This window comes from Mus musculus, chromosome 10 (assembly GCF_000001635.26).
Source record: "Mus musculus strain C57BL/6J chromosome 10, GRCm38.p6 C57BL/6J".
Taxonomy (NCBI): domain Eukaryota; kingdom Metazoa; phylum Chordata; class Mammalia; order Rodentia; family Muridae; genus Mus; species Mus musculus.
In genome coordinates, this window is record NC_000076.6 from 43,319,990 (window position 1) to 43,344,214 (window position 24,225).

At 43.5% G+C, this 24,225-nt stretch overlaps 1 protein-coding gene and 1 long non-coding RNA gene across 7 annotated transcripts in view; one reads left to right on the top strand and one right to left on the bottom strand.

Annotated features, from left to right (window-relative positions):
• Positions 1 to 24,225, top strand: part of Pdss2 (prenyl (solanesyl) diphosphate synthase, subunit 2) — a 246,635-nt gene that overhangs the window by 101,742 nt on the left and 120,668 nt on the right. The gene's annotated exons all lie outside the window — the stretch shown is intronic.
• On the bottom strand, positions 209 to 22,521 carry Gm40631. Its single transcript, XR_871611.3, has 3 exons — positions 22,458 to 22,521; positions 17,078 to 17,161; positions 209 to 377 (listed from the first exon to the last, which is right to left on the bottom strand). It is a non-coding gene; the product is annotated as a predicted gene, 40631 (long non-coding RNA).

Consider the following 24,225-nt stretch of genomic DNA (forward strand, 5'->3'; position numbering starts at 1 on the left):
TAGCTAGTTTTTGATCCCATTTCCCTGCCCCTCCAAAAAATAATAACATCCATGTTGCCTGCTGTGTTCCAGGTAACAGAGGCACTAAAGGCTCAGGGGGAAACAACAGGGCTTTGATCATGGCCATCCAGTTTGACGGTACAGTAGTTGACCATAGGAACTTGTGCTTAGAATGGCTGCTCTCTAGGAGATGACTAAGGAGCTGTGAGCGAGCGAACAAGGAAATGTCTTCACCTGATGGTAGCATTACTTACTTGGTGTCTGGCTTTCTAGACTTACTTAGCTTTGTAGTCCTCTAGTGACTATAGATGCTCAGTCGTCTGGGGTGGGTGCACTCCTAGGACACATACTCTTCAATTCTGAGTGTTGATTAGAATCTGTCAAAAAAAAAAGGTGCCAATTCTTAAAAGCAGGGGGCTTAATCTTGGAGGTAACTCAGTGCCTACCATGGTAGGACCTAGTGCTACCTCCTGGAAGGTATAAAATCCCAGATCCATCTCCCAGACTTATGGCTGCTGCTTTTCATTCCCGGGGCCCAAACAAGTTCCAGAGACTTTATTTCCCCCAGGCACAGCCTGTTCTGTCTCCATCTCTCCAGCCTCTGCTTCCCGGCCCTGCTTTCTCCTCCTCTTACTTATTTCATCTTCTGGTCTAAGGACACTGATAACCTATGTCATATTCCAAAGTGCAAGGTCCTCAGATTCCTTAGTTCTAATCTCCTGTCTTCTAATGAGAGTTGAGAAACACCTCTGGACTTTAAGGTGAGTGAAATGGTGCTCAGGAATGTAGCGCCACCGCTGTCGCTTTTTTGTCTGTTGGCCTTTCCTTTCCCCATTGAGTGCTCCAAGCACTTTTTCTGTCTTAGTTGTGCACTTGAGGCTGCCAGGTGATATAATATAGTTGTACACTGTTTACTAGTCAGGGCAATACAGGGAAGTTTGTTGAAAGTGACTGGAGACTGTTGAGAAGATTTTAATGCTTTCTACAAATAAAGAACATTCTTGTTTAAGAAAAAAACAGACAGGAGCTAGTGAAGCACACAGGACAGGGCTGAGGGGAGGAGGGAGGGAGGAGGTATCACTCAAAGTGACATAGCAGGGCTAGGGTTTGAACCCAAGGAGTCATACTCAGAGCCCAAACTCTCAGCCATTTAGCTAAACTCCCTCTGCTCAGCATCTCTTCTCATGTTTATAGGATGGAGGGCAAGAACCAGATCTGCAGGGTTTAGAGAGCCTGGTCCTTTCTAGGACAAAGGCAGCATGGCTTGTAAGAGCGAGGAGAGTGGGCGGGTAGTGCTGGCAGACCTGTGAAGAGACCGTGTCATCGTGTCATCGTGGCCAGGACAAGGAGGACCTGGTGATTTCTGCACTAGAGTGGCAGACCCTTGTAGTGCTCAGCACTCACCAGGACACTTCTGTGGGGAGAGAGGACATCCCTTCTGTCCTTCCCCCTGGCTAACTTGTTACCTATTCCTAAGGACATAGCTCCTGACCTCCATATTAGGTACTCTATTCTAGGCTTCCACAGCATACTGTACAAACGTGAGTGGTCAGACGAGGCCACATGTATTGAGCTCAGATCAGTACACTGAAAACACTTTACACATGTCATCTCATGTGTGTTTCCCAGCAGCCCCACATGGCAGGGTCAGCGGCAGAGGCCTCTTTACCTGGGTGAAGGCTGGACCTTAGGGATGATGGTCAGTAATGTGGCCCGGGTCTACACAGCCAAGAAACAGTAGGTCTGAGATCTAGGTCAGATATTTCTTGCTCTAAGCACGTGCCCTTAGTAACTGTTGTACCTTTGTCAAAGGTTATGTGTGTAATATGTATTTCTTTCTCACAATGAAAACTCCTTAATAACTGTGCTGTATCTCAGTCATAATTTGTATAAAACTCTGTCAGAACTGTGCTTTAAAGAAGAGACAGGATACTTAACAAAGCGTGCTTGTTTCTACTTGCATCTTGCCTTGTATTGCTCTATTATTACTTTTTTGATACGGTGAACTATAAAGCTCCCACACAATTATTTCTTCGTAGGCTTTTTGGACTGAGTTATGCCCGTCAAAGTGCATGTGTTAGAGTCCTAACCCGGCTATGATTGGGTTTGGAAACAGAACTGTTAAGGAAACAACAGAGATTGAGTGGGGTCTCAGGACTGCTGTCCATTCTAAGAAGAGAAACAAAGAGGTCTTTCTTGCCGTGTGCATGTGCCGGAGAGATGACTTGAGACGGGGGCAGTCTGCAACCTGGGAACTCTTGCCAGAAGCTGAAATCTTCTGCCTTTTTGATTGTGAAACTCCAGCCTCTAGGACTACAAGAAACTGTCTAGCTTGAAGTTGAGTTGTTTCATTTATCTTGTTACTGTTATTGGTAACCCAGGCAGTTTAGTAGGTGATGCTAGATTTGGGGGCTTTGGAGTTATTATTGCTATGACCAGAAGCAGGTTGGACAGGAGAGGGTTTATTTGGCTCACACTCTGCATTACTGTTCATCATCAAAGGAAGTCAGAGTGGGAGGCAGGAGGCAACGCAGGAGCTAAGAGGAGTGCTGCCTACTGCATTATCCCTGCTGATGCGGAAACTGTGGAGGAATGCAGCTTGCTAGAGTATTCCTCCTGGTCTGCTCAGCCTGCTTTCCTACAGAATGCAGGAAAGCCACTGCAGGGGTGGCATTGCCCACACTGCGTTGGGCCCTCGCATGGATCACTAATTAAGAAACTACCCTTCAGGCTTGCCGACAGCCAGGGCTTATGTATGCAGTTTCTCAATTGAGGCTCCCTCCTCTCAGATGACTCTGACTGGCACTCCTTAGAATCTAAGTCAAATGTTGTTTGAAGAAGTGTTCACAATTGACTGTTTAACATGTTGAGTATCTAACTGCAGGAGTACATAACTCAAGATATGCTGTTAAAAATAGAAGAAGAGGTGGGAATGCTGTGCTTGTGTGGCGTGTGCAGGCCCTGGGCTCATCGCTGCAGTTGAAGAGAATCCCGGTGGAGGGAGAGAAGGAGCGTCATCAGATTGTAGAAGCACAGAAGGCTGAGTTGCTGGTTATAAGGCAGCTGAGTGTGGGCAGCATGGCTGCCCCAGCTTTTCCTCCTCTCAGGACTCCTGCCTTAGTCATTTTCTGTGGCCAAGTACAATACAGGGGCAATTCAATTGGGGCCCACTCAAATTATATTAAACTTAAGGCCAAGGAAAGCTGAACAGGTACAGTTTTTAATCTTTTTTTCTTTGAATATTTTTTAAAAGTCATGGTCCAATGTAAGAACTCTCTGTGTAGCTGAGGCCATCCTTCTACCCCGGGTGCTAGGACCACCAAGCCCTCTCTCTGTAGTGCAGGGGTCAGATGTGCTAGAAAGCTTCGTTTTTCACCTACGAGGCTTTTCTTCAGAAGTATGAAGGCAAAGGGCTAAGTTAGCCTCATTCCTTCCTTTACTCTTCTAAACTCGATTAACTCTGTAGGATTGCTCTGATTAATAAGATGGCCTCTGTTTAAAGGCCACAGCAGGGCACTTGCATCTAGACAAAAAGGGTACTGATGAAGTTAGGCAGTAAGCCGGCCTGACGATCTGATCACTAACTGCCAGTGAGTCTCCTGTTGTCTCTGACACCCAACTGTCAACCCTCATTTCCTTAGCTTAGGTAATAGAGTAAGAGCTCGTCCTTCTCCTTTGTCTCTGCATGCGGATGACGGTTGGCAGAGGATGGCAGCTCCAGCTCTTTAGCTTATCTAAATCCTGTGGGCCCTGACCAGAAAGGCGGCTAGCCCGGCTTCTCTTGTGTTCTCTTTGCTTTTCTTCATGCTTTGAAGAGAGATTACTTCCCCACCCCCACCCCCAAACATTGAAGATACATTTATTTAGGCTTGTAGAAGTCAGTAAAAATTTGGTAGAACAGAACAGCATTTTTGAGACAGTGTTCATAAACAGTTAAGAAAGCTGTAGAGCAGACATGAGCTTGGAATGGATTGCACCCAAGCCCATGCCCCATCCTATTTCAGCTTCAGTTTTCCAGCAGTGTTCAACCTGCACAGCATCTGCCAGCTCTGTGCATTGTCTGGCAAGGACAGTGAACTGTTAGGACCAGCAGCTACTTGCCTGTAGCCCCAGAGACCTGCTGTAACCCCAAGAATGGGATGGGGTTGGGAGCAGGCAGCAAGTGTCCTGCTTCTCAGGGCCAGCCTTCTGTTGCCCACCCTCAGGAGTTGCCGCTGACTGTGTAACACCATTCCGGCATCATGGGCATCATGGTCTGTAGTGTTCATGCTACAGTGTGCTCTCCACTGACTGTATAATCCCGTTCTGGCATCACGGACTATGGCATTGACACTACAGTGTGCTCTCCATAGTTGTCTTGTTGACTGGATTTGTCACTGTATTCCATCTCCAACTAAGCTTTGAGTCCTTAGACAGTGCTTTAGCAAATTTGAAAAGAAGAGATAATCATACAAGGTTCTTTGTTATGCCTCCTTTTTCTTAGCCTGACCCACAGTAAGAAGTGCCTCGGCAGTTTTTTTTTTTAATAATCTAGGTTTAATTCTCTCAACTGTATCTGTTCTGATTCTTTTAATTTATAAATCAAATATATTTTATTTTTGTCACAAATTAGTTCAAAAGTAGAGAGTTTAATGTGGTAGAATTGGAAGAAAGGTTTTCTCTATAACTATTTAAATAGAAAGATTAGTTTAAAAGTAGTAATAGTTAATATTTTGTGAGCTTATATTTACTATATAAGATTATCATTGTCTAAGAAATATCTACAGTCATCTAACTACCACGCCAGTATGACAGATATTCTATTACTGCCATTTAAAAACATGTTCTTTAGATCTATCTTAAATATATGAGTCTTTTGCTTGCATGTATGTGTATGACCACGTGCATACCTGATACCTGCAGAGGTCAGAAGAAGGCATCGCATCCCCTGGTTGTGAGTCACTGTCTTAGTTACTTTTCTATTCCTTTAATGAAACATGAAGCCCATGCACTTTATAAAAGGAAACATTTGATTTGGGGCTTGCTTACAGCTTCAGAGGGTTAGTCCATGACCCTCATGACAGGGAGAAAGGCGGCAGTTAGACAAGCGTGACTTTGAAGTGGTTCTGTAAGCTTACATCTGATCCCAGGCTGCAGGCTAAGACAGGCAGATAAGCAGACAGACAGACAGACAGACAGACAGACAGACAGACAGACAGACAGACAGATTGGACCTGGTTTGGGATGTTGGAACCTCAAAGCTCATCCACAGTGACTTACCTCCTCTAACCAGGTCACACCTCCTAACCCTTCCCAACGATTCCACTAACCTGGACCAAGCAGTCAGACATACAAGCCTATGGGGGCCATTCTCTTTCAGACCACCACAGCCAACATGTAAAAGCTGGGAACTGAACCCAGGTCTCCTGCAAAACAGCAAGTGCTCTTCACCACTGAGCCTTCTCTCTGGTCCTGGATGAAAGGCTAGTCCTGGAGAGTGGGCAAGCATGCTGCTCAAGGTCTTAGAGCTGCTAAGGTGCAGAGCTTGGGTTTGGATGTGGGCAGTTTGTGTGGTCTGCACCCTCAAACTCTAGGCTGTCTCCTAAAGTAGATATAAATCTTGAGAAAAGATTTCAAGAACATCTTAAAAGTTTAAGAGCGCAGAGGATGGCCTAGTCGGCCATTAATGGGAGGAGAGAGGCCCTTGGTATTGTGAAGATCATATGCCCCAGTACAGGGGAACGCCAGAGCCAGGAAGCAGGAGTCGGTGGGTTGGGGAGCAGGGTCGGGGGAGGGTATAGGGGACTTTGGGGATAGCATTTGAAATGTAAATGAAGAAAATATCTAATAAAAATGCCTTTTAAAAAGTTTAAGAGCACGGATATTATAAGCAGAGAAATGTAAGTAACTAAAATATACTTTCTGTTGTTGGCGGTTTTGCTTTTGTTTGGGGAGGGGGAGTTTGTTTTATTTTGTTGAGATGCTAGTGATCAAACCCAGTCTGAAACCCAGATAGACTAGGTGAATACTGCCATTGAGCTATATGGCCTCAACCCTTGTCTGTTTTTTGAAAAGAGTCTAAACTATGAGGCCCAGGCTAGCCTTGAACTCAGAACCCCTATCTTAGCCTTGAACTTCTGTGACTCGTGCTCACCCTACGATCTCCCACCTTACTGCTGCATTGCTTTGAGGCCCAGGCTGACATGGAACTCAACATAGTTCTGCCTCAGCCTCCTGTGTGCTGGGATGGTGGGCCTGCACCGCCACTCTTGTACTGCAGACTTCCAAGGCTCCCAGACAGTTCTCAGTCTCAGACACCTAGAGAAAGAATCTGAGCACCCTTGAGTGGGGAGTGTGTGGTTCCCAGTGACTCACTCAACACAGATGAGACCGAGGTCACATAGCTGTGGCAGCAACCACTTACCTTCTGTCGTCTAGAAAGAGAGAAGACATCATGACAGGAAGTGCCCACCATAGTCTCCAGTGGCCAGCTCTGCACTGACTTCACTGTAGAATTTACAGTTGTTTTTCACGAAATTCAAAACATCAAAGCTTCTACCATTGTCATGCCAGGAGACTTGTAGAGCAGTTATAGAGATCACAAACTAGGTGGGTTATCTTTTTGTTTGAAGTGTAGAATAGCCCATTTGTCAGCATCTAATGCAATTTTATTTTATTGTATTTGTATGCTTGACATCGTTTTTGAGACTCACTCTTGCTCAGGCTAACCGCCCATGTACAATTCGTACACAAACACAATAATATTTCATCAACTGATTGAGTAAAAGTTTCAAATAAAGTAGTTCAATATATTGTGACCCCTAAATCAGAGAAATGGAATATAATAAATTCCCTTTCTTTTTACGGCTGCCTCCTCTGGGACCTGTCAGGTTCCTCATGTCAACGTCTCTCCTGTCCAGAAGTTGTCTCTCTTGACCTTCACATATTCCTTCCAGATCGTTACTGACTTTAACATGATATGAATATGTAGTGAGTATTCTGTGTTTTCCAGTAGCAACCACTGTCTGAGCTACCTGTGGTACTGCAACTTGCTTTATTCACTTGTTCTACTTAATAACTGAGATCAGTTCCTGGGGCCTGCATGGGAGAAAGAAAGAACTGACTCCTGAAAGTTGTCTGCTGACCTCCGCACATGTGCCAATGCCGTATGTTTGCATGCTGGCACGTATGTGCACATACAAATTTTTTTTTGATTAATGAAAGAAGAGAACTTTTATAGCATGGAATTGTGATTGATGCCAGCATTTGTGGCTTAACCTGTAGGTGTTACTTCTTTCTGTGATGGCTGTGATGATCCTTTAGACGTTTCTCCTTGGATCTAAACAAAGCTACAGGCCTGGAGATTTAGCTCAGTGATAGAGATCTTGCCTAACATCTCCAAGGCCCTGGGTTTCCTCTCCAGAACTGAAAAATGAGCCAATCAATCAATCATCAATCAGTAGGTCAACTAATCATTCAGTTAATCAACCAACCAACCAATCAGTCCATCACTGTGGTGATTTGAATAGCGTGTTTCCTGTAGTCTGGGGCACTTGAACACTTGTTCTCAGACGGTAGTGATACTTTGGGAGGATTAGGGGGTGCGGCCTTGCTGGAGGAAGTATGTCGCTAGAGGACAGGCTTTCAGGTTTCATGGCTTCCTGTCATCCCTAGTTCATCCCCTCTGCTTCCTGTTTGTGGTTCTGGATACAAGCCTTCTGCTCCAGTCACCATGTCTGCTGCCCACTGCCATGCTGTCCCTTTCATTATGGATCCTACCCTCTGGAACTGTAAGCCCCAAACAGCCCCTTCTGTCTGTAAGATGCCTTGGTTGTGGTGTTTTATCTTAGCAATCGGAAGTCACTAATAGAAGCACTATACCAAAAATAAATAAATAAATAAATAAATACATACATACATACATACATACATACATACATACAGTTAAGAACTCACACTTAGGGACTGGCAGCACATGCAGTGTGATTCCTGAGAAACAATATTATTTTTGGCAAATAAACAAACCGAACATTTTCTAAGTAATTCATTTGAAAGTTGGAAACAGACACAGTGCAGAAACACAATGCCTGCATCCAATTTTAAAAATACTTTACATGTATTTTTGTTTTGTTTTATTTTGTTTTGTTTTTTAGTTTACTCTTAAGCACCAAATAGGTCTTTTATTTATGTTAGGTTTTGGGGAGAAAGAGAGAAGCAAGGGAGGGGGAGGAGCAGAGAAGGAGGGTTATGTGTTGTCCTATTTGTCATAATATTTTTCAGTAAAAATTTTGACATTTCTATTTTACTTTATTGTTTTTATAATTAATTTCAGTAGCAAGTCCAAATACTTAAAAACAACATAGTCAAGTAGAAGAGCCTAAGTGAGGGTGGACTTCCCATGGTTAGAGGCATGGAGATGTTCCAACATCAGAGCGCAACAGTGTTGACCCACATGTGTGGATACTTTTAGCCAGTACCACCTTTGGAAGGGCTAGGGATTAAATCCAAGGTTTCATATGTGCTAAGCAAGTGTTCTACCACTGAATTATAACCCCAAACTGATTGTTTTAAAATTCTTTGAAGAATAAGCTTTAAATATGAATTTTTAAAATAATATACAAGTTATACCTCATTCAAGCAATTATTTTTTCTTTTTTTTTTTTAAGGAAAAGCAGGTTTCACTGAATGTAGTCACAGTTTTTATGACTAGTTCCGTTGTCTGGAAATTTCATATATGATAGCAAGAATATTCTATAGGATCTGAATATTTTAAAAGATATTCAGAAATGCCATTTAATTTTTATTTTTACTATTCCAGCTATATGTCTTTTCCTGTACTGACAATAGTACCTCTAAATATTCCTTGACATTTTTCTTCTTGGTGGAAAGTAGAATTAAAAGTAGAACAGTGTTGGAATGTTGATAAGTAAATGATTTTCCAATGATCAGTCTGTGTTGCTGTGTACAAGTGTTCATGGTGTGTGTCTGTACATATAGTCACTAAAAAGCAGGGCATAAACTAGTTTTTGTTTGACTTTTTCTAGTCTTCTGAAAACCTGGCAGATAAAGAGAGTGAGATGTCTGCCTGGGTGTTAGACTTCTGTCCTTTCTTTCTCTGTCTAGTTGTTAGGCAATTGTCCACTCTGTCCTGGGTGTTAAACTACTGTCCTTTACTTTGAATGTGTTGGAGACTGTGCCTCACTGGCTGACCTGATATTCTGTTAGTTTCCTTGCCAGATCTCGGCATTACAGTTGTCTCTGCACTCTTGGTGGTGCTTTGTGAATAGCAGTTGTCTAACATTGTAGAGGAAAAGAATTTTTCTTGGAATTTCAGTTAATTTACAACTCCACTGAGCATCCTGTTTTTAATAACTTATTTGATATGATCCATACTTAAAAGCTACTGTGTGGTTATTTCCCTCTTAGTTCCCAGTACCAGCTCCGCCATACCCATAGATTGTGGTCGTTCATTCTAGACCAAAGAAGGTGTCAGGCTTGTTTCTCTGTGCTACGTTAGACAAACTAGACTGTAGTGACAAGTGGCTGTAAAATGTCATGGAGACAAAATAGACATCTACTTCATATTCCTGTGTTACGTCCACACCATCGTTCAGGTTCAAGGCTGGTAAAACAGCCTCCATTCAGAACAGACACTTGACACATCTGCCCTTGAGTGTATGATGAGCCCTATCATTTTTGTTTGTTTGCTTTACATCTTTTGTTTGTTTGATTGATTGGTTTGTTTTTTTTTTTTTTTTTCTTTTTCATTTTTTGGTTTTTCGAGACAGGGATTCTCTGTATAGCCCTGGCTGTCCTGGAACTCACTCTGTAGTTTGAGGCTGGCCTCAAACTCAGAAATCTGCCTGCCTCTGCCTTCTGTGTGCTGGGATTAAAGGCGTGCGCCACCACTGCCTGGCTATCATTTTATTTTTTTGAGACACAGTTTTGCTGTATTGCCCTGGATGACCCCAAACTTGTATCCAGAACAAGCTGACCTCAAACTTGTAGTGCCCGCTCTGCCTTAGTTACGTCAGAGGTGAGGTTGCAGCTGTGACACAGCCACACATGTATGATTCTGCATTGGCTTGTAGTGGTGGAGATTGTGGTTCCCCACATCAGCCTATTGCCCAGAAACACAATCAGTTACGTAGCTCTTGCCAGTTTTTATCTCTTAAAACTTTCACTGGCATTCTCTTTCTTCTGAGTCTTCCTAAGATCAAGGAATAAAAGACCACTGTTGCTGTTGAGAGAACACACACATGTGAACACATGTGTACACACACACACACACACAAATTCCTATCAACACTTAGCTACCAAGTTGGTGGAACGAAAGAATCATGAGTTCATACATCAGCTGTCTTTCCTGGTGGCTCTTGGGTAACATGAGACAAATGGCTTCTGTATGTTTATGCTATACCTATGAAATCTTAATAGTTCCCCCTTTGTTGGGTTTTTAAGATATATCTGTTAAATAAAGCACTTCTCTCCCAGTGGGGACGCTTATCCCCACACTCCCTCCCTTTCCATGCAAGTTCCTAAGCTAGCTTCAGTCTCATTCCCAGAGAGTAAATACACCTTTATTTCTAAGGGCTTTCTTCATAGTCTTATTTGCATGTTAAAAACCATTATTTTGGGTAGTTCTTTAGGTTTCATTAGATTGCCAAAGAAGTCCACAGCATGACCAGAATTGATAACATATTCCTCTGCTGGGAAGGTAGCCCATTTGGTAGAGTGCTTACTTAGCATTGAGGAGGGACTAGGTTCAACCCCAGCACTGTATAAACCAGGCATGGTGGCACACATCTCAGAACTCTGGCAGCGTGGGTAAGGAGAACAAGAGTTCAAGGTGATCCTCTCGAACATGGTGAGCTCTGCTAAGCAGTTAAAGACTTGCTACTCCTGCCAAGGGCTTCAGTTTGGTTCTTGCACACGGAGTGGGCCACAACTGACTGTCTCCATGTAAACAGGATATGACTCTGCCTTCTGACTTCTGCAGAACACCCCCTCCCTCTCCCTCTCCCTCTCCCTCTCCCCTCCCCCTCCCCCTCCCCCTCCCTAGAGCCACTGGAGTAGTGGCTCTCCGGGTCTTCCTGACTGCCATTCTAGCTCCAGGTTAAGTGAAAGACCCTGTCTCAGAGAAATAGTGTAGAAAATAATAGATCAGACAGTGGACAGCATGAAAACCTATTCACATGTGTATGCACACACTGCACACACTTATACCACACTCACATCGCACTAAAAAACATACACACCAGAAAACCAGGTAAATGAATCCTAATGTCTGTGACAATGTGGGCTGTGGACATGTGCTTGGCTGAATACTGACTGCTTGCCTGTTGCGTCTGCTACGTGGCTGGTTTAGACATGCTGGGGCACATAGGATTTACTGCTGTGTTTCTAGATAGCTAGGTGGATTGGAAACAATAAATGAGCTAACTTAAAGCATGTAACTGAACAGCCTATGTCCTGACATTCTTCATAGGAAGCAGGTCTTCAGCCCCTTATTCCTACTGTACCTGGACAGTTTGTCATCTAAATGGAACCTGCGAGGTTCTCTTCTGTCCATCAGAGCTTCTTGTTACATAGTCACGGAGGTCTTTGCAGAATGACATCTCCCTCCTGTGTTGCTCACTGCAGTCTATTTCACATGCAGCCCTCCTATGTCCTAACCTCTGTTTGCCTTCATGAGGGAAAAACTCTCCTGAAGCCATTCAGAACTCACTGGGCCCTGGCACTGGCCACTGGGCCCATTGCTAAATGGCGGTCACGACTCAAATCCCCTTCATTGTGATTAGTCTCCATAGTCACAGGTGAAAGTCTGCTTCTCTTCTTTATTTGTTTTCATACATCTTTCCCATTAACCCTTCTAAAACCACCGTGTGTGCCAGGTCCAGTTCATCCTGTGTTTCTGGCTTTCTCGTATTCTGATGTGGCTTGGACCCTTTGCTGCTGTATTATCTAGGTTGCCACTGGACTGTCATTTCTCTCAGTCTTCATTGTGCCTGTAGCAGATTCATGTCTAAATGATGAGCCCTGGACGAGAGGGATTTGTAATGAAAATGGAGCTAGCAGCAAGCTCTTTGTAATCACTTCTTTAATCCTCTACCTGCCATGCCAGGGAGAACGTAATTATCAGAGCAGAGAACTCCAGGGCCTCAGCAGAAAGAATGAGCTCTCCGGGAGGGGGAGTGACAGGCTGTACTCTCCTGTGGGGCGGGGGACGGTGATTTTGGAAAACTTTGACAGGAGATCTGATGTATTTGTATAACCTTTTCATGTAGAACCGCATTGCAGTGAGGGACAAGGTTTTGGGTTTCTTCATTAAAAGCTTATTACATGGGGAAATAGGACAGTGGTTTTGCTTGGGTAGATGAGGGTCAGAGAGGCGGGTGTGATCTCCTCGGGATATTAATGTCTGCCTTCAGCCGGGGGAAATGAGCCGTCACTTGAGTTCCAGGCAGCTTTATGTGCTCATCACTAGGGATTCCCATATGTCCAGGGAGCTGCCGCAGTGAAAAATGGCAGAGCTCAGTGCTAGAGTGCAGAGGGCTCTCATTGGGATTCATGTCAGGAAGCCCAGCGCAGCCTGCCCAGAGCAAGTCTGTTTAATGTTGATCAGCTGTCCATCTGATAACCCGAGTGGATATGGGCATTCCCTCCGAGGGCTGCCCTGATGGTGACAGCCGAAGCACCCAGATGTCCTGCTAATCTGTTTTGGTAGTCTCCAGTGTTTTTAACCCTTTTTGTGATATCCAAACCCAAAAAGACTCTAACACATGGAGAAGGACTCTCCTAGTAGGTTGGCTCTGCTTTCCTGGCAGAAGAGACCCAGCTTAACTCTTTCCAGAAACCAGATGCTCTTAGTTAGCTTCCTCTTCCCAGAATGAGCATCTGGTTGGCCTGTAGGATAACTGTGTGTTGATAGTGTTGTGTTTGTGTTTGGCTTACCCAGATAATACATTTAGACAATCTATGTATTCTTGAAGACGGTAAATTGCCTGGCTTGTTGGTACTGTATTAATGTAGGCTTACAGGTGTGCTCAGGGACCACTAAGCAGGGCTCTGCTATTTATGCTTCAAACGTGTAATACATATTCCTTGGGGGAGGGCCATAATTTTGAATGATAAATATGTTGCCTCCTTGCTGAGAGCCATCACGGCTCCCGTCTTTCAAGCATGGCCACCTAAGACAGTTTGCCTCTTTGTCAATGGGCTGGCAGGTGCAACAGGAGTTAATTATAGAGCACAAGCCACACTGATGTGCTTGCCTCTTGTTGGTTGGAAATGAATCAAGATGGGAAAAGAGAAAGTTATTTTTAAAAAATTATATTTCAAGCCAAGCAGGGCTGACACAAGCCTTTAATCCTAATACTTGGGAGGCAGAAGTAGACGGATTTCTGAGTTCAAGGCCAGCCTGGTCTACAGAGTGAGTTCCAGGACAGCCAGGCCTACACAGAGAAACCCTGTCTCAAAAAACAAACAAACAAACAAACAAACAAAAGGAAAAAACAAAGACATCGACAAATTACCTTTCAGCCAACTGTGAGTGGTAGTATATAAATTCTTTAAATGGCTGGGCATAGTGGTGAATGTCTTTAATCCTAGCACCCAACATCCAGCACCCAGCAGCTAGCACCCAGCACTGTGAGTTCAAGGACAGCAGGACTGTCACAGAGAAATCCTGCCTCAAAAAAAACAAACCAAACCAAACAAACAAACGAAAACAAAACAAGCAAACAACCCCCAATGTTAAATGGAAGAAAAGTGTGTCTAGAGGTCTCCACTGTCTGCTACCTCACTCCTAGACAATATGTGTTCAGAGGCAAGTGGGATCAGATAACACATGCCTTTAATGCCAGCACTTGCGAGGCAGAGGCAGGCACATCTCTTATATTCAAGGTCTGTTTATATAATGATTTCCAGTACACCCAAGGCTATGCAGACAGACCCTGCTTCTATAAATAAATATAAGAGGCTGGGACAGAAGGATTGAAAGACTAGCCTGGACTAGTATGTAAGAGCACTTCTCTTCCAAATGAAGTCACTTTTTACCTGACATAGATTTAAGAAAGTGTGTGCATTCTCTTTTTATCATAGCTGGTTTTATTTATTTATTTTGGTAGGTTTTGGGTAGTGGTGGTGGTGATGGTGGTGCGTGTGTCCCATGCCACAGTGCTCATGTGGTGGTCAAAGGGCAACTCTCAGGAGTCTGTTCTCCTTCCACCATATTGATCCTAGGCACTGAACTTGGGTTTTCAAGCTTGGTGTCTTTACAGAAGTGCTATCTCACCAACCTTTTTGTTTTTTTTTTTTTGTTTTGTTTTGTTTTTTTTCTTTTTAGATATTTTCTTCATTTACATTTAAAATGCTATCCCAAAAATCCCTTATACCCTCCCCACCCTCCTCCCCAACCCACCCACTCCCGCTTACTGGCCCTGGCATTCTCCTGTGCTGGGACATATAATCTTCGCAAGACCAAGGGCCTCTCCTCCCATAGATGGTCTACTAGGCCATCCTCTGCTACATATGCAGCTAGAGACACGAGCTCTTGGGGTACTGGTTAGTTCATATTGTTGTTCTACCTATAGAGTTGCAGACCCCTTCCGCTCCTTAGGTACTTTCTCTAGCTCCTTCATTGGGGGCCCTGGGTTCCATCCAATAGATGACTGTGAGCATCCACTTCTGTATTTGCCAGGCACTCACCAACCCTTTTTAACCGTTTTTTTTTTTTTTTTTTTTTGAGGGAATTGAGCCTGGATCCCCATGTATATGTAATGAATACTCTAAGTATATTTTTAACATGCGTCTTAGGAATTCTTTTGTTCTGCCTGCTTTCCCTTGTCTAGAGGTGGTGGGGAAAGAAACAGAGCATAAACAAGCAAAATACCCCATATGCCAAACAGAAGTGCATGATATTAGTGCTTAAAATACAGAAAACAAGGTGAGTGATGTTGTGTGTACAAGGCGGTTGCCATCAGCAGTGGTTGGGAGGGCCTTATAGAGAAGGCCATTTTGGCCTGGAGTGGGTAAACCACTAAGCCTCACAAATAAGTAAAGAAATACAGACAGACAGAGCAAAAGGAAAAGGCCCCGAAGCAACAACGGCTTGAAGCATTTAAGAACCAATAAGGTTCTTGGCTGGCAGGAGAGAAAGCACCCACGGCTGTGAATGTATGCACTTGCCTGTGGCTGTGTGCTCATGCTCATGCCTACATGAGTAGATGATACTCAGCCTTGTAGTCCATCACAGGGAGTTTGGCCTTTTCCCGGGAGTGTGAGGTAGGCGCCTTTAAGCTGAGGAGCAGCGGGAGAACCTGATGATGCTGTCTTCGTTTTTGTCCTTGTCTCCCTTACCTTACCAATCAGTCACTTGAGTTTGACATCTGACAAATAAATACCTTTCATCATCATCTGGGTTCAGTCACAGGACAATGCAGCAGTCTCTCTCTCTCTCTACATATATATATACACACACACACATATTTATTACTGATGCCAGTCATAGTCCAAAAATATTAAATGAAAATTTTCAGATATGAAAATAATTTATCAGTTTTGGCTGCATTCTGAGTATAGCAGTAAAATATATTGGACAGTCTCGCTTTCTCCTGCCCAGGATATCAGTCTTTCACTGTCCAGTGTTTCCACACTGTCCTGGTATTGGTATCCCAGTGCCTGTATTCAAGTAACCATTATGTAACTTAACGATCCCAACCATGAGAGTTGCGATGGAAGCTGGTGCCCGCCGCCATCCTGGTTTATAGAGATGACTGGCATTTCACTCAAACCTTGCTGCTCTCCTTTTAGTCCTTCTCTTTCTTCTCACTGAAACCCTGCTTCCAAACAAACTCCCCTTCCTCTTTTAGATCTTCTTCTTTTTTTATTTATTTGTTGGGGTTCACTGAGTTTAGTGGAGGATACCTGCATGAGCATGGGTGGGGAGTTATTTCTTGAAGCAAGGATAAGTTATCTTATCAATGACTAGAGCACTAAAAAAATGATACTTTTCCCCAGCAACCATTAGCTGCCTGAGCCTCCCAGGAAGGGGTGAAGGAAGCCTCACGGGCCCCGCCCCCATCCATGATGAAGTGTTGACAGACCCAGGCTTTTATGGGTCTTCTGCAGTGAGTTCCTAGGTGCCGGGCTCCAATTCACTGGCTCTTATATCTTTTCCGCCCCCTCTTCCTTGTACCTGAGTCTTGCAGGTGGTGGTGATGTGACAGATGCCCTGTTAGGGCTGACATGCAGCAGCCATTTTCTCCCAGTACTTGCATGGTTAGGAGTCAGGATCACTGCCACTCACTCAAACAGCAGCAGGCTTATCTAAGGATGACTGAGAGAGAGCAGCAGCTGTGTGTGGATAGAAACGTAAATAATCCTAACAGAGCTGGTGTGTCCACTGACAAACATGAGTTCAGCCCTTTGAGGAACAGGCATCAGCATCAGTCAGAAAGTGGTTGGTTACCCCACTGTAGGGTCCGGTGCTCTCCACACGTTCAGGAACCCATTGTGGGGTTGAAATGTGGCTTCCCCTTGAGAGGTGCCTCTTACTGCAGTCTGTTTTTGTTGCCACTTTATAGGCTACATTCTATCATGTGTTTCATAAATCACTAGAGAGGTGGAACGGACTTTTTAAAATCAAGAATGATGCCCCACCCACCCACCCACCCATGCCTACTTTGCTATTCTTAACACTAAACTCTATCTCAAGCCCTTGGTAGTTTTTCACTGTATAAGCCAAGCTAGCCTCCAGCATGACCCTTCCCCTCAGCATACAGAGTGCTGAAATTAGAGATTTTTTGTTTGAGACCGAGTAGCCCAGGCTGGCCTGGGACTTGCAATGTAGCCACCACACCTGGCTTACAAAACAATTTTAGAGAATACATTTTCTCCTATAATCTCAGGACTTGGGAAGGGAGGGCAGGTGGGTCAGGAGATTAAACTCATCTTCAGCTCTAGTGAGTTCAAAGCGACATAGGCCCGTGCCAACAGACAGACGGACAGGTACACACGTGCACAGAGAGGGAGAGAACACAGCAAACACGCGCGCGCACAGTGGGCTGACAATAGGCTTAGTTAGTAGTGCACTTACCTAGTGAGTAGGGGTTCTTGTATCTGACCTCAGCAGCACGTGACCCAGGCCTGTTGGTGCACACCTCAGAACCTAATCCTAGTACTTGGAAGTAAAGACAGAAGGGTGGGAAGTTAGAAACCATCCTTAGCTACAAACCAAAAACAAACAAGATAAAACAATTTATGTCTTCAGAACATCACCAGTGCCACATCACTGGAAATGTTCCAGCAGAGTTGAATGGCATCCTGAGCAGGAGCTTAGCTGGAGCTCTCTGAAATTAGATGAAAGGGTGTTTAGCTGTGCCAGCAATTGGGAAAGGGAGAACAGTATGACATGATGCACTTAGCTCACACGCTATGGAGTAAAGATGAAGCACACAGTTTCAGTGAGCGGGGTACACCACAGAGGGTTTGGATGGTCTCCTCACTCACCAGTGTCTCCTACAGCTTTTTATATATACATTTGGATGGTTGGATGCTTGAAGGCAGTCACAAACATGGAAAAGTTTCCCTAGAAATATGGTGTCTTGATTTCCTACTGAAACACAGTCAAGACTACACACACACTCATAGGTTGTTCTTGGCTTAAAATTGGGAATAATCTAAATATGCACAGTGCAGTAGCAATTTGTGTTTTCTGGAATTACTCATCATGGCCATCCTCATTTTGCTATTATGATGGTTATCATTTCCTTATTAATATGTCCAGTTTGGACAAATTCCACAAATATTTAAAACATAAATCTTTTTTCCTGGTGTATATTTTAGAGATATTTTACCTCAAGTCTGTGTTTATTAGTCTTACTTTATATTTTGCTGTTAATTTCTTGTATATTTTTAACTATGGACACTTATCTGCTCTCTTCTTTATGGCTCTGTCACATTTTGCAAGACTTTCTCCAAGAAAGCTTTCCACCATGGCTGTCATCTGGGTTGGAATTTTCTGAGTCCTTCGTGACTGCACTGATTCAAATTCATTTGTTTCTGAGTCAGGGTCTTGGTATGTATACCCAGCTAGCTGGAACTCCTATGCAGATCAGACTGGCCAAGAACTCAAAAAGAACCTCTGCTTCTTGAGTGCTGGGGGCAGAGGCATGCGCCTAGCAAAATTTTAAGGCTCATGTGTACATGTAGGTTGGTTAGTGCATTCGAGCACAGGTGCCCATGGGCCACACCAGAAGAGGGGATCAGAACCCTCGGAGCTGGAGTTATGGGTCAGTGGAACTTAGATTTTCTGTGAGAGCAGTGTGGCTCTAACCACTGAGCCTACTGATGTATTTCACTGTGTTCCTCGATTTTCCCGTTTCCACCAGCAGATATGCATTTCTCCTCCACCAAGACAGACCTGGTAAAGTTACTAATATACTAGATGTGATAGAATGAAGATGAGGGAGGGGACACTGCTTTAGATGGCATCTAGGAAAAGGACATTCACGGATATCTTCTAATACATAAATACTTTTTTTCCTAAAAACATTTTTCCTAAGTTTATAGTGTTATCTTTCACATCTAGATGTGAAAATAAATACATATTAATTTATCTTAATATGTATTTATTCAAGTTGTGAAGTAGGGATCTTTTTTCCTTCAGGTGGCAGTCATTAGTCCCAACATCATTTATTGAAAATAGAGGTAGATAGATAGATTGATTGATTGATAGACTGATAGAAAATAAAAATCTATCTTTTCTGTAAGGATTTGAAATGTTATCTTTGTCACAAATTTTTTTTTCAAATGTATTTGGTTTTTTCTGCATTCCACCATTTAATATGTATTTGGCAATTGTGCTATTATTGTACGTTTTTAAGCTACAGAGGTTTAAAGTATAGCCCAGTTATTGCCTAGCATTAGCAAGGTCCTGGGTTCAGGTCATTTTACTGGAAAACACACACACACCTGCAGATGTAGCTTCATAACAAGTTTTAAAATCTAAATCAAATCTTATTTTTTCTGAACTCTTCTTTTTAATTTATTCTTCCTACATGATTATAAAAGTCCTTCAAGTAAAATGACTAAGTATAGTATATAACTCTTGCCTGCCATTTTACTTTCTTTTTTTGTTTGTTTGTTTGTTTGTTTTCTTAAAAATACTTTAAAAGGAAAATTTGTATATTTTATTAGCATTTTATATTATTGCACATATTGTTGGGGGTCAACCATTTTCTTTATTACGTATTTTCCTCAATTACATTTCAATGCTATCCCAAAAGTCTCCCCCCCCCCCCACTCCCCTACCCACCCATTCCCATTTTTTGGCCCTGGCGTTCCCCTGTACTGGGGCATATAAAGTTTGCCTGTCCAATGGGCCTCTCTTTCCAGTGATGGCCGACTAGGCTATCTGTTGATACATATGCAGCTAGAGTCAAGAGCTCCGGGGTACTGGTTAGTTCATAATGTTGCACCTACAGGGTTGCAGATCTCTTTAGCTCCTTGGATACTTTCTCTAGCTCCTCCATTGGGGGGCCCTGTGATCCATCCAATAGTTGACTGTGAGCATTCACTTCTGTGTTTGCTAGGCCCCGGCCTAGTCTCACAAGAGACAGCTATATCACGGTCCTTGCAACAAACACTTGCTAGTGTATGCAATTTTTACTTTCAGAGAGACCCCACATCTTGTACTGTTGTGTTTTGGATTTTGATGAGTTTGCTATTGATATGCAAAGAGCCCGGGCATTAGAACCACGGGCCTGGGCCTGGGCCTGGGCCTGGACAGTTCAGCCGAGCTCCCTCTGTACAGGAAAGAGCTGCTGCTCACCTTGAAGAGCTGTTGTTGAAATAACAGTGTATGTACTAATCAGTGAGTTATTCCTGCAAAAACTATTTTACACACGGTGCTCAGCATATAGTAATAATTAGCTCAAAGTAATTAATTATATACAGGCAGCCATAATCACCACTAGCCATTTTTTAAAAATAGAACAATTGTGGTCTTTTCAGAGGAAATGACGTAGGGTGTGGCATTTTTTTCAAAGCACCGTGGAAAGTGATCGAGCGCTGTCTGAAGCTTGAGTGCGTGGGGCTAACCACGCTGAAAGCTGCTGCAGAGGCTCTTGGTGCAGGATTCTCCACGCGTGTGTTTGAAAGGTCCGCAAACAAAAGGGGGTTTATTTCTTAAATGCATCTTTAAAAACTAAACATGACAGCATGTAAACATTTATCTAGAAGACAACATAAATATTCTGTACCAGTCCATATTTTTGAAGACTCTGGGAACAAAGGAATGGAAGGAGACACAGGAGAATACAGAAGAAAACAGGGAGTTAGAAAAAAGAGCTCCATTGTCTTCTAATCTCTCCATATGGTGAAGTACATTAGCTGTCCTGCTATTTTAACATAGGCTTAAGTCTAAAGCATATAGAGATTTCAAGTTTCTGTAAAGAACACACTTTAATCTGACTGTTCGGAGGCAGCTGTGTGCCTGTGATGGAGTTATCCTCCTACTTGGGAGGTGATAATTGGAGGTTAATTGACCCCTGAGGACTTAGCACAAGGTCTCCATAAGCCTAACTTTAGTGCATGTCCCTGCTGCCCCTTTTGAAATCAATGATAAGAGTCCTGCAGCCTTTCCAAAGCTGTTGCTAAGTAACAAATTATTTGTTTAACAAAAACTTTCTAGGCTGTGTATGATCGTATGATCGATAGATAATTAAAATGTAGAAATGCAAGGGTCTAGGGAATGACTGAGCTGTCTTTAAAGACCTGTAAGTATAGAAGAAATTAATTCTGGAAAGATGGCATAGAGCGCATTATTATTATCATCATTATTGAGACAGAGTCTCACTAGGTAACCTTGGCTGGCCTGGAGGTGGCTGCGTAAACCAGATTGGCCTCAAACTCAGAGGCCCTCCTGCTTCTGCTGTCATCAAGGTGTGCACCACCACACCTGGCTAAAGCTGAGTTGTAAATATTCAGGCTGTGCAAGCCCTGGAATCCAAGTGAAAAGCCAGCGTGGTGGCACACCTCTGCAGTCCCAATGAAATGGGAGGTAGAGACAAGAGAACTGGCTAGAAGTGCAGGGACCAGCCAGCATGAAGGAAGCAAAGAATCAGAAACTAAAGGAGACTATGCCAAAAAACAAGCAAACAGAAGACAGAAAGACAGAAGCAACTCCCCAAAAGTTGTACTTTGACCTCTATTCATCCCATGGCCCGAGTGCACACACTAAATCAAAAGAAGTGCTTTAAACAAAAATGTGCCAGTTACTCTCCCTAAAGTAGCAGAAGTGTTTGTCATATCTCTGGATGTGTTAAATGAGCAAGGATTTTCTCTGCCAGTAAATAATATGTGGAACCATCTCCAAGAGAATAATATTAGTTGTAAAAAACGTGAGTGTAGAAAGATGAACATAAACTGCTTTGCCATTTTGGCACAATTTTTTATTAGGAATTTTATTAGGAATTGATTAGGCTAAATATAACAGTAGCTTTAAGGAGTGCAGTATTTATTTATCTCAGAAAACAAGTCTAGTTGCTGAGAGTGTAGCTCATGGGGAAGCCTTTGTTTGGGATCCCCAGGTCCTGGACTCAGTCGCCAGCACAGGGCAGGGGTGGAGAGTGGGGTTAACTAGAAACCAAGGATAAAACAAGGAATCTAGTGGGCAGCAGGTAGACCTCTCAAGCCCTCCAAAGCCCAGGCTTTCCTCTCTTCTGTCTCCCTCAGACTGGGAGCTACATTAGATCGCTTTCTTAGTTACGGTTTTATGCTGGGAAGAGACACCATGTCCAAGGCGACTCTTATAAAGGACAACATTTAGTTGAGGCTGGCTTACAGGTTCAGAGGTTCAATGGCATTATCATTGTGATGGGAAGTGTGGCACTGTGCTGGATTGGCAGGGAGCAGGAAGAGAGAGCAACAAGGCCTGGCTTGAGTGTCTGAAACCTCAGAAGTGCCCCCACCCTCCAGTGACACAACTCCTCTAACAAGGCCACACCTCCTCATAGTATCTCTCCCTATGGGGCATATGTGGGCCAATTACATTCAAACTGCCACAATCCCCAAGTCTCTACGGAGTGTCTAAGAACTTGGGTTATAATCTAGATGGGTTAAGCCCCAAATGTCAAAGGTACATACCAACTGAATCAATCTGTCTCCTTGTACTGAGACTTAGTAGATTTTTTTTTCAGAAACCCCTCCTAGACATCTGCATACATGTCTTTGCCTAGATTTGTCATATGATCACAGAGCTACATCAGTTGCTGAAGGGATCTTTTGGGTTTTGTTTGGTTTTGAGATGGGTCCTAGGTGGCCAAGGCTAACCCATATAGAGGATGAGAGGAAGTGGATCTTCCTTCCTGCCTTCACTTTCCAAGTGCTGTGATCAAAGGCCTGCACCACCATGCCCAGCTAAGGAGGATCTTTTAAAAGGAGTATATGGCTACTTCAGACATAATGACACTTACTTCCAGTAAGTAGGAGGGACGCAGATAACTAACACCATGCGCTGTTCCTGTTTCTGAAATGTAGAGATGCTTCTACACTGGTGTGGGGAAGCAGTGGTCATCGATTCTCTAGGATCCACTATGATATCATAGTAGTTTCCAGTACAAGGCCCGAGGTCCCTTCTGTTAAGCAGGCCTTACGCCCAGTTAGGTGGTGGTCGGTTACCCCCAAGATATACTTGCTGACTATTGCACCTTGGGGACGCCTTGTATGCTGGGGGGCATACATTCCTATAAAGCCATTCACCAGTTTCCTTCAGTGTAACAATTGCTTCCTCACCCTGATCACTTTCTGTAAGGTGATTGATTTAGGGTTTGTTGTCGTTGTTGTTTGGGGGTTTGGGGATCCTGGGAAGGGTTGAGTCTGCTTCTCATATTAAACCATTGGCTTGCCCAGATTTTACTTTGTACCCAGGCTGGCTTGGAGCTCATAAGTAGCCAGGACTGGCCTGCAAGGCACTGTGATCCTCATGAGTACTACCATGTCCAGCTTATTTATACATTACCCCTGTCTAGTCAAGGCTAAGCAGGAAAGATAAATAAGAGGGGTGTGTGTGTGTGTGTGTGTGTGTGTGTGTGTGTGTGTGTGTGTATGTGTGTGTGTGTGTGTGTGTGTGTGTGTGTGTGTGTGTACATATATAATGGCATGAAGACTCCTAAAGTAATTATTAGATACAATATACCAAAGCTTAACTGAATTGCTTTGGGAACCTAAAATAGTAATATGATACAAAGAAGCAAGTTCCCTTCCATTCCTTCACCTTGGCACTGCTTCCTGCTGGCCACCACATTGTACATTTGCACAGTGTGATCCAGAGCTGCTTGTCTGATAAATTAATTCTAAGAAGTGCAGAGCACAATCCTAGATGTAATTACAGACCAGGTTTAAAGATGACTGAACACTTCATTCCTATTCCTACAGAAAGCAAGGGACCATAATAGCTATAGTTTCCTCTTTAACAACTGCCTGTTAGTCTAAGTAATGAGAAACGACAACCATAACCAAACCTGGCTCTAGGAAGTTGAGAGCTGGAAGAATTCTGTTCTCTGTTTCCTCACTTCCTGTCAGGGATGGCTTACTTGGGTGTGCAAGGACTCGCCACTGGGCTACCTTGTGAAGTAGAAAAAAATGACATTTTTTCAAGCTGTTGTTGGTTAGGATAAATCTATTGATTTGGTTCTAATAAAAGGATTTGGGGAAACCCTGATTAACTTTCCCACTTGCTTTGAACAAAAATAAGCAAGCTTGGGACTGGAGAGATGGCTGAGCAGTTAAAAGCATTTACTGCTCTTCCAAGGAAACCAGGTTTGGTTCCTAGCACTCATGCATGTTGGGTGTCTCACAAGCATCTTTAACTGCAGCTCCAGGGGATCTAATGCCTTCTCTGGACTCCGCAGATGCCTGCACTCAAAAAAGGACAAGCCCACACATAGCATGGACACACACATACAAATAATTAAGAATAAATATGGGAAAAACAAAACATGCTGGGGATGGTATTCCAGCGCTCAGGAGACAGAGAAGGACAAATCTCTGTGGGTTTGAGGACAGTCTAGTCTACATATCTTCTAGGACAGCCAAGATTACATGGTAAACCATTTCCAGGGCAGGGAGCAGGAGCACAAGAGGGAAGAGGTCTTAATTTTTTTTTAGAGGCAATTTTGTTCTTATATAATATCTCTTATAAAAGTTTCTGTCCATGGTGCTTAGAAGTAAGGCTGAAAGCTG